General features: G+C 42.9%; 1 pseudogene; it reads left to right on the top strand.

The window, feature by feature from the left end:
* The first annotated feature begins 8,650 nt into the window (after positions 1-8,650).
* On the top strand, positions 8,651-9,044 carry LOC106574669 (ubiquitin-like FUBI-ribosomal protein eS30 fusion protein pseudogene; annotated as a pseudogene).
* The last annotated feature ends 2,357 nt before the right edge of the window (positions 9,045-11,401 follow it).

The raw sequence follows: 11,401 nt of genomic DNA, 5'->3' as shown, positions 1-11,401 counted from the left end.
ATTCATCTCTGCTACTGCAGTTTGCGCTGCTACTTTGCCTTCTCCCATTTCAGAGAAATCGTGTTATTATTCATAAGGACTGTACCCCAAATGGCACCCTATACCCTATATAGTGCACTACTTTTGACCAGAACCATAGGTCACTATATAGGGGATAGGGTGCCATTTTCTAGGAAACAGGTGTGGTTATAAAAATGAGATGTGGTGGAATGCCTCAAAAGGAAATCTCACTACTCTGACCCTATCTGACCTGCAGAGGCTAAACTCAAATCTGAAGTATGGCTTTATAACGAGATTTCCTATTTATTCCCACAGAACATACATCATTATGAATTATACAGCACATGCTGAACATGGAATACATTTTTCCCCCCATTTATTACAGGAGCAAGACATGGAACAAAGAATGACTCAAACCCAAAACAGGTTAACCCTCTCACTGATGCGATCCAAATCTGGACCAAATCTCACCCAACAAATGTTGTTTATTGGTTTTACCCCGACAGTATATAAAGGTCAAATGTATATATCTGGTATAATCCTAATAGTATAATTAAATTCACTAGTGTACAAGACGTATGTTGAGGCACCGTTATTTATTGATCAATGATGTGCCATTTCACCAACATTCACTGATGTGATCTAAGTTATATTATAAACTGGGTGGTTCGAGTCCTGAATTCTGATTGGCTGACAGCCATGGTATATCCGCATTGCGTCATGCCTAAGAACAGCCCTTAGCCGTGGTATGTTGGCCATATACCACACCCCCTTATTGCTTAACTATAAATCTTGAGAGGATTCTCACCATCATTTGTATAACCTATTAGTTGTAGCCCAACAGTACAGAAACTTCAAACTGAGTTATGTATATCTTGTTTACTATTATCACTAAATGCACTAGAGAATACACAAAACATTCACAGCAAATCCTGTATGTTAAGGGACAATTATTTATTGATCAACGATGTGACATTTTACCAACATGATTGCTCCGTCCCATCTTTGATATTCTATGTATATCTGAGCCAATGTATATCTCAGTTGGACTTTTATGTGAGAGATTTGACTGCAGACTCTGTGTTTCCCTGAATGAGAATAATGTTACCTAATAAGAAAATACATACTGTTTATGGATTGAGTCATAAATGTGGAATTGGAGTGCGTGCGCAGTAGGAAACCTCTGCAGTGCGTCCCAAATGGGACCCTATTCCCTACATAGTGCACTACTTTTGACCAGAGCCCTATGGCTCATTAGTTTATCATGACAAACTCAGTGACCTGGTGTCTGGTGCTTCCAAAGGGAAAGTATAACATGCCGAATAATAGAAATATCAACAGATTGAGAGAAATGAACGATTAGCCTACATCAAGATTCATTGTAGTTCAGTGAATTGGTGTAAATGACTCTGGCCAAAGCAATATAAATGTTTGTATTAATCATTTGGGGCATTTTAATCAATATTTCGTTTACATTTGACTTATCTGCATAATGTGTGATTTTAGCTAGATTTACACACACTGTCTATGACTCAATGCAGAGTAGCTTAACTTATATTACTTATAAGATTCAAATAATAACTTTAAGGGCAATCAATAAATGTTTTCTGCATATGAAAGAAGTGGAAGTGCATACTTAAATTCTAGTCCTTATGGTAATTGTGACATTTCTTGAAATTGCAACTATTGTCTATGATGATAGCCCAATGGGAAATTATATCATTTGTCCATCTCCAAATCTAAAGGTCATTTTCTTAGGTCATTTTCCAAAATAGCTTTTCCAATGACACAATCAGAACTTAATAAAGGATCTTCTGTCTGCATATCCATTAGACCAGACAATTAGAATAGCTAGAGTGTTATGAGCTGTCCTAATAGCTGCTTCAATTTGTCTCCTTTTCTGTCTTTTCCATTCTTCCCCCTTGATCTCAGAGCCAAGTAGTTTAAGAATGATAGGCCTATAGTGTGTGTATAAGCAGGGTGCAATATAGTAGCACCATGTGTAGGTTATAATGCAGTTTCTGGAGGACGACACAGCTAATCCACAACAGGAACTTCCATATATGGTCATTGTCTTCCATATTGAAATGCAGCTTTAGAGCAGGAATTCCATATATGGGCACATACTTTCATATTGGAATGTGGTTTTGAGCAGGAACTCCATACATGGGCACCGACACCCATATTGGAACGCTGCCTATTAGCAAAGAACTCCATATATGGACATAGAGCTGTGACCATGCCAATTTGTACACCTGCATCCAATCTTCATTAGCCACAAGCCCACCTCAGTCACCTGAATCCCCTTGCTTAATCAATCCCCCTCATAGTATTTAAACATAATCCATCATCATTCCTTTGTACATCTGACTAACAAATATTCTGTGCTGTAAGGAATTTTCTGACACAGCTATCCCAGAAACAATCTGGTCCCTGTCTGCTGGACAAGTGGCCCTTGCCTCGGCCCCCACACCTGTTTGGGGCAGATCTCCAGCCATCCTCAGACTGCTCCCACCTAATGACTCGTCACAGAGTGCAAATTAAAGTAATGTTTAAAATGCTTTCTCCACAGCCCCCCTCCATGGTGTGCCTACACGGTACACCCCCTGCCTCCTCACGGCGCCCCTCCCTGACCTATCTCCACGGCGACCCACCACACTGCTCCTTCCCTGCAGCCCCTCTTGCCTTCTGGCAGTTCCCTGCTCCTCCAGATGAGCAATTTTGGCAGCCATGACCTGTACCCTTTGTCTGCCTGGATCCTTTTTGGGGGGCAACCAACTAACTTTTTAAACCTTTGTGAGAGTCTTAAAACTCATTCCACCAACATGGTAATCCATTGAAAGATGCACAAAACTGGGGGACATGAACCCACAGTTACGAAGACAACCTCAGTGCAAGATGATGCTAAAGAGTTAGCCCCAGAGGATAACCTGACAAAAGACTGTGGATATTCACCGGCTCCTGGATCAACTACCAGAAGAACTACCATACCTCCCTCTCCACATCTACCTTTCCCTGCACTGGCCAGTCCAGCACAACCTTGGACCAGGACCAGGGCCTTTCCCCTGCGCTGGCCAGTCCAGCACAACCTTGGTCCAGGACCAGGGCCTTTCCTTGCGCTGGCCAGTCCAACACAACCTTGGTTCAGGGCCTTTCCTTGCGCTGGCCAGTCCAGCACAACCTTGGTCCAGGGCCTTTCCTTGCACTGGCCAGTCCAGCACAACCTTGGTCCATGTCCAAGGCCTTTCCTGTGCTAGGTGGTCTGGCACAACCCCAGTCAACAACTGGGGGTTGACCCTACTATGAAGGGTGTTCAGCACAACCTTGGTCCAGGACTGGGGGTTGGGGCTTCCTTTCTCTAACTTCTTGCCCCTTCCACTCTTTTCAGGTCCTCAGTTGATAAACGCAGCATCTGACATTCGATGTGCTCCACTCTAGTGCATGTCTGCAAGCAAAACTTCAACGAGGTGGATGACTCGGCTCCTTCACCAAAGTGCAACTTGGCCAGTCCATCTTGGTGCCCTACTGGAGCTCTGGCACCTTGCCTGGACAAAACCCTGCACCTCCTGAAATTCCTCCCTGCACTCCACACCTCCGGTGTCTCGTCTCACTATACTGAGACGGACAGAGCCTCCAGCTCCACCAGGCAGCCATCACACAGCCTTCCTCAGACGCGCTTCGCCCATTTTCTCATTAGCATTTGGGGCCATGCTCCCACGCAGTGTTTCCACGCAGTGACTCAACTCGAACCCGAAAAGTGGTGACTTGGACTAGTGGCGACTTGTTGTCAAAGTCTCTCTCTTGCATAATTTAACAGCAAATGTTCACTAGCTATTGCATTACCAAGCTAGCCTTGAATTGTATCTTAAATTGTTAGACCACAGCTTTAGCGCTACCAAGGGACATGGGCTTGCGGTCTAGTGACTTGATCTCTGCTCCCACGGCTTCCCCACAGCCATTGCATGGCTTTCTCCATGTCAAGATTGGACAGAACCTAGGCCGTGAGTCCTGCATGCACCTTTTCTCTAGCAGTCCAAGCTCCCTTTCCACTTCACACCCACTTAGGATTAGGCCCTTTCTCTCACTTTCTCTCCTGCAGCCGGGATTCATCTCCACCCCACAGCCATTGCCTTCCCCACACTGAGCCTTGACGCTGCACCCTCCGTTGCTGTTGACCTCCTGGATCAGAGCTGCCACCACGGCAGCTCATAACCTCCCCACAGCCATCATCAAGCACCTCGGCTGCTGGTCATCCGAAACCCTCATACCAAACTCCATCAGCTACTATCCCTTCCAACATGCTCGTCAGATGGCGAGAAGGCGAACTCGTAAAATAGTGGATGTGTCCAGTTTTCGGACCCAGCTTACAGTTTTAAAGTTTCCCAGAAATGTTTATCTAGTGCTGTATGGAAGCTAATTTACATTCCTTACCTTATGTGCTGTTTGTTGCAACGTCATTACCGGTTAGTAAGCAGCACCCTGCTTGGTATGTCGAGAGAAAGAGCACGCTAGGAAAAAGTGTGTTTGGCTGTCCCCACCCCCGTCATCATGTTGCGCAGGTCGATAAACATTCCCCCATCTGTCTGGCGTGTGTTTGGAACATAGCAATCTTCCCCTCCCCTCCCTAGCCTTTCAGTAGCCAGCGAACAGCAACAGCAGGTGGTATGAACATGCCAGACAGTGCCCTGGGGCCTCATTTATAACCATTGTTTAAATTGAACACTAAATATCTGCGTGAGCTATTTATGAATACTGCACACACAAATATTAAGGTTCATAAAATTGGCGCACGCCATACATACGCAGGTTTCCTAATATGAATCAGACCTGTCGTAGAACTGTACACGCGCATTATAAGGCCGCCTGTAAAACGGCCATCCATTCACTCACCTTTTTTATGGCGACAATGACGCCCTATTTGCTGTATAGTTTGGATGTACAGTATTGGAATTAGGCCAAGACAGTATCTAAAGGAAATATCAATGGCGATCTTAATCACATGTCTTTGGAGGTGTTGGCAGTTTTCTTTTGCAGTGACATTTGTTGTATCTGACCATTTCTGAAAGACAAAAACAATTTAAAATTGTTATGGACCTGTAAACAGATCGTTTGAAAGCAATAATGGCATTCACTTTTTCCCGAACCTAAATATGCTGCACTGCCCGCGAATTCTGAAATATTGTGTACTTGGGGAAAAAAACGACAGTGGGTCTACTTAAGAGTGGTAGCGTACACACTTCAATGCAAAATATCAACTGTGTTCATCTGTTAAATTCTACTGTATGTTATAAACTGCTCACTCTGTTGGATGCATAGAGCAAAATTGTGAAATTATAATAGCCTAACTAATAGTCCCAACTAAATGCATATGGAAATTTGGTGTATGGCTACAGTACTATGGGCATATAAACTCAATTTGGCTAGAAAATATGAGGAATTTATTCTGCAATGGTTATGATACACTATGTATTATGTTTATATACTGAATAAAAATATAAACGCAACATGTAAAGCGTCGGTCCCATGTTTCATGATCTGAAATAAAAGAAATGTTACATTTGCACAAAAAGCTTATTTCTCTCAAATGCACAAATTTGTTTACATCCCTGTTAGTGAGCACTTCTCCTTTGCCAAGATAATCCATCCACCTGACAGGTGTAGCATTTCAAGGAGCTGATTAAGCAGCATGATCATTACATAGGTGTACCTTGTGCTGGGGACAATAAAAGGCCACTCTTAAATGTGCAATTTTGGCACACAATGCCACAGATGTCTCAAGTTTTGAGGGAGCGTGCAATTGGCATGCTGACTGCAGGAATGTCCACCAGAGCTGTTGCCAGAGAATTGAATGTTAATTTGTCTACCATAAGCTGCCTCCAACGTTGTTTTAAATAATTTGGCAGTATGTCCAATCGGCCTCACAACCGCAGATCACGCCAGCCCAGGACCTCCATGTCCGGCTTCTTTACCTGCGGTATCATTTGAGACCAGCCACCTGGACAGCTGATGAAACTGAGGAGTATTTCTGTCTGTAATAATGCCCTTTTGTGGGAAAAAAAATAATTCTGATTGGCTGGGCCTGGCTCCCCAGTGGGTGGGCCTATGCCCTCCCAGGCCCACCCATGGCTGCGCACCTGTGAAATCCATAGATTAGGGCCTAATGAATTTATTTTGATTGACTGATTTCCTTATATGAACTGTTACGTAGTAAAATCGTTAAAATTGTTGCATGTTGTGTTTATATTTTTCTTCAGCATATAAATAAAATATTGTATACGCTACAAATGTCACATTACAGTACTTCGACGTAGCATACAAACGTCAATGGAAAAGGTAAACCGTCTGTTCAACCGTTAAACTGCGCTTCGGATCGGATCGCATAGAGCAAAATAGGAATTCTTGAAATAGCTTAACTTTTACTACTGTGACGTGGGTCCGATTAAATGAGAGATGAAGAATGGTAGTCTGTCCCAACATGTTGTAGGCCTATAGGCTACAATCAGTCAGAAAAGGTGAGACATTTATTCTGCAATAAATAATAGGAAATATATGTCTATTTCAAATTATTTTAGAACGCAAAGATAAATCGATTTTTCGCTTTTCTCACTATGGCAAATGATTGCATATTGTTATTATATTTAGCTAGGCCTACATGTTTTTTGTTGTTGTTATGAATAAGAGTGGCATCATATATTTATTCCCGATTTGTAAAAGTCTACTACTACTAGAATACTTTTGCCATCTTGCAATGCAAGACTTCGACCAATAGGAACTGTGCGTATGCATGGTCTAAAGTTTGCGGGAGGATAAGAACATTGTCACGTCAAGTTCAGTTTTTATAAATACAAACTTTGGGGTGAAAACTGTTGCATGCATGTATGCTCCAAAAAATGATGAGGCCCCTAGTGAGTAGATTCGGGATGGAACTAAAAAGTGACGAAAATAGCTCTACTAACATTTACAGAGCCTTCTAGAAGCCAGTGCAGTCAGGTGTGCTGATGGTGTAGTGATCGAGAGAGGAGAATGTCTTCAGACAACAGATTACATTTAGGGGATGCTTGAGAGGCTTGGGAATGATTGACATCTCTCTCATTCTCTCTCTCTCTCTCTCTCTTTCTCTCTCCCTCTCTCTCTCTGTCATGCATATACACACACATTCACACATTTACACATTCAAAGTAATGTGTAAAATCCTCAACGTTCAAACGTTAATTACCACCATTACCAGAACCCACGTTCAAACAACTGGGAACTTGGAAATCTCAGACTTCAGTGCGTTCAAGACAACTGGGAACTCTGAAAAAAATGAGCTCCGACTGGGATTTTTTTTTGAATGGTCATCTAACTTGGAATTCCAAGTCAGCAACTCTGGCCTCTTTCTAGAGCTCCGACTTTCCAACCTGAAGATCACTGACGTCATCATATGACCTCGTATTTTTCAGAGTTCCCAGTTGTCTTGAATGCACCAATACAATATGTCTGGACCTGACGACTTGGACTGGTTCCCATGACTTTGACTATAGTTTATTAGGTTACCCTCAGTTGCACCTGATAGCCAAAGAGACAAACAAACCGCCTGTGTCTGTCAGAACTCTTATCCACTGTTTTATTTCTGGGCTCGCTCTCAAATACTTTGTCCTACTAGCCCTGGAGGATAAATGGAGGATGAAACACGGAGAAGGGAGAGAATAGACAATTATTAATGGAATATTATTAATTTGCCTGATCTACCAGCGGTCGTTGAGGCTCTCACAGTCAGATGAATGGCCTGACAGTAGTCTAACATGGGTGCTACAGCTGTGCCGGCCGGGGCTAAATCAGGAGCAATGTTGGGATCTAATCAATATCTTAGCTCAGCTCGACGGATGGATGTTGTGGCTACATTCCAATTGGATAACTTGCTCACTCTCTTCCTTTCCTCTGACCTTGTCAAATTTCCCTCCTTGTTGATCTCAGAGGGCCTGGATAGTGGCTGGATAGAGTTTGCAACCCATTGCTTTCACCTATCCGGTCTGATTTAGAGGAAAAAGGGTGAGTTATTCGATTATAATCCAGAGTTTGTGTTTAAATGTTGATGGTTCCCCCAACTGATAGCCAAGCGAATGTCCTGCAACACCATAAAATGGGACTATGTGCATAATGATATCTAACTAAGTTGATTTGGGCACCAGGCAGGCACGCCAGAGTTGGGTTTGAAGTTAGATGTGGACCCCTGAGGCAATGTGGACCCCACACACGTATAGGGACTGGTTGATAGAGGGAGGGAGGAAGACAGGAGGAGGGTTACGTGGTAAACGATAGACCGCTAATTCACAATGCTCCCTGATGTTCTTGCCTGCAACAGATCTTAATTCAATCTAACCATCTGTTATGTGCATGTTTACCGCATGAACCACAACAACACACCAACGCCTGCTTGGCTTGATCTAATTGATTAGGTTATGTTCAGGCAAAGGAGAAACCTGTCTGTATATTTTATAAGCAATAGCCCGGCCCCCAAGAGAACATTGTCGTGTGTTTAGCTCTAATCATGAATGCTGAATAGCTGAGTTGATTGAATTAGACCTTTCGTGTTCTTGCCACTTCCTGTTTTCATTCTACAGACGAAACACATGCTTGTTGCACTGCGACTGTGAGACTTTGGTTGACCATGCAGCTATTTGTGCGTGCTCAGACTCTCCACACCTTTGAGGTGTCTGGGCTTGAGACTGTCGCCCACATCAAGGCTCATATTAAGACATTGGAGGGACTGTCCTGTGATGACCAGGTGGTTTTGCTGTGCGGGGTACCCCTGCAGGACGATGATGTGATCGGCCAGTCTGCACTGGAGTTCAGCACTCTTGAGGTTACCACCGACTGTTGGGAGGCAAAGTCAATGGCTCCTTGGCCAGAGTGGGGAAGGTCAGGGGACAGACCTCCAAAGTGGACAAGCAGGAGAAGAAGAAAAAGAAGACTGGCTTAAAGGAGGACCCAATATAACAGGTACTTTGTGAATGTGGTACCAACATTTGGCAAGAAGAAGGGACCCAACGCCAACTCATAAAACTATTACCCCAACGCCTCTTGTCTGCTGTGTTTATGACAGTGGAGCAATGGACTGTCTGCCTTTTGTAATTATATTGGGCTGATGTTCACTGTGATGAAACACAATAAAACTTAGTGAGGAAAGAAAGGGGTAATCGGCACCAATTTGATGTTTCTATTACAGCGGGTGAATTGAGCAGTTGTATGATTGTCTGGGAAGAAATGGACTCCAGCATGAAGACAAGTAGGCCTAGTTGAAGTGCACATTTTATTTCCTGTATTAGACAGCGTTTACAAGTCGAGACCTTGGGACTATACAAGCCCTCATTGGTTTGAATGGTGTCAGCGATTTTTATCTAGTATTCTTTTTAATTTAACAACACAAATTGGGGTATTTAGACTACTGTACAGGTAGAGAACGTTGAACAGAACAAGGCTGTTTCAATAACTACATGTTGACTAAAATGCAGATAGAACCTTACAGTCCCAAGCTCTTGAAGTCATCTGGCATTTCCAGGTCTGTCACATGATATGAGAATAGTCTTTGGCATGTTCTCATCCAGTATGCCCAGATCACTCAGGATTTGGTGTCTTGACAATACATGACTTTTCATTTTGATGTAATAATATCTTATGTTGTTCTTGTCCAGAACTGTTCGGTACTCTATCATGTATTTTATGTTTTATGTGGACTGATTCCTGTTATATGTGGACTGATTCCTGTTTTATGTGGACTGATTCCTGTTTTATGTGGACTGATTCCTGTTTTATGTGGACTGATTCCTGTTTTATGTGGACTGATTCCTGTTTTATGTGGACTGATTCCTGCTTTATGTGGACTGATTCCTGCTTTATGTGGACTGATTCCTGTTTTATGTGGACTGAGTCCTGTTTTATGTGGACTGATTCCTGTTTTATGTGGACGGATTCCTGTTTTATGTGGACTGATTCCTGTTTTATGTGGACTGATTCCTGTTTTATGTGGACTGAGTCCTGTTTTATGTGGACTGATTCCTGTTTTATGTGGACTGATTCATGTTTTATGTGGACTGATTCCTGTTTTATGTGGACTGACTCATGTTTTATGTGGACTGATTCATGTTTTATGTGGACTGATTCCTGTTTTATGTGGACTGATTCCTGTTTTATGTGGACTGATTCCTGTTTTATGTGGACTGATTCCTGTTTTATGTGGACTGATTCCTGTTATATGTGGACTGATTCCTGTTTTATGTGGACTGATTCCTGCTTTATGTGGACTGATTCCTGTTTTATGTGGACTGATTCCTGTTTTATGTGGACTGATTCCTGTTTTATGTGGACTGATTCCTGTTTTATGTGGACTGATTCCTGTTTTATGTGGACTGATTCCTGTTTTATGTGGACTGATTCCTGTTTTATGTAGACTGATTCCTATTAAGCTTCAGGGTTCTGATGAAAAGACATGATGAAAGGTCTGCCTTTGTGTGTGTGTGTGTGTGTGTGTGTGTGTGTGTGTGTGTGTGTGTGTGTGTGTGTGTGTGTGTGTGTGTGTGTGTGTGTGTGTGTGTGTGGGGGGGGGGGGAGTGTGCACGTGCATATGTCTGCTTCCTAATGGCTAGGCCCTATACACTGTTAGAAAAAAAGGTTCCAAAAGGGTTCTTTGGCTGTCCCCATAGGAGAACCCTTTTTGGTTCCAAGAAGAACTACCTCTGTGGAAAGGGTTCTACATGGAACTCAAAACGGTTCTACCTGGAACCATAAAGGGTTCTTCAAAGGCTTCTCCTATTGGGACAGCTGAAGAACCCTTTTAGGTTCGAGATAGCACTTTTTTTCTAAGAGTGTAGACCTGCATTGAGTATTAGTACAAAACACCCCCACAAATTCACTGGTTAAATTCACAGGTTAAGGGTGTAGACCTGCATTGAGTATTAGTACAAAACACCCCCACAAATTCACTGGTTAAATTCACTGGTTAAATGTGTAGACCTGCATTGAGTATTAGAACAAAACACCCCCAGAAATTCACTGGTTAAATTGCGTGGGAGCAGAGCCGTTACTCATGTATTTGAACTAGCATCTAAGGCTGCATTAGCCAGTGCATGGGAGTAAACAGCTACAAACAAGTTGCTATGGCTGCTATTAGAAGATACTGATGAAGCCAATGGGAACATGTCTTCTTGGTCCATTAGTTATCAATCCACTACCGAACCCCTTTTGTTACAACAACAACAGATTGTGGCTATAAAAGGGCCAATTAGTTCCATTGCTCAGCTTCATGGCAGGTACAACGGCACAATGACTGATACATACTGCTGTTTTACCATATTAGTCTCTCCTTATGGTATATTAATCAAGGTGGCCCTGACCTGTCTATCCAAGCCCACAGTAAAAGGTT

This window comes from Salmo salar, chromosome 16 (genome assembly GCF_965601325.2).
Source record: "Salmo salar chromosome 16, fSalSal1, whole genome shotgun sequence".
In the NCBI taxonomy this organism is placed as follows: Eukaryota; Metazoa; Chordata; class Actinopteri; order Salmoniformes; family Salmonidae; genus Salmo; species Salmo salar.
This window is presented reverse-complemented; position numbering and strand designations above follow the sequence as displayed.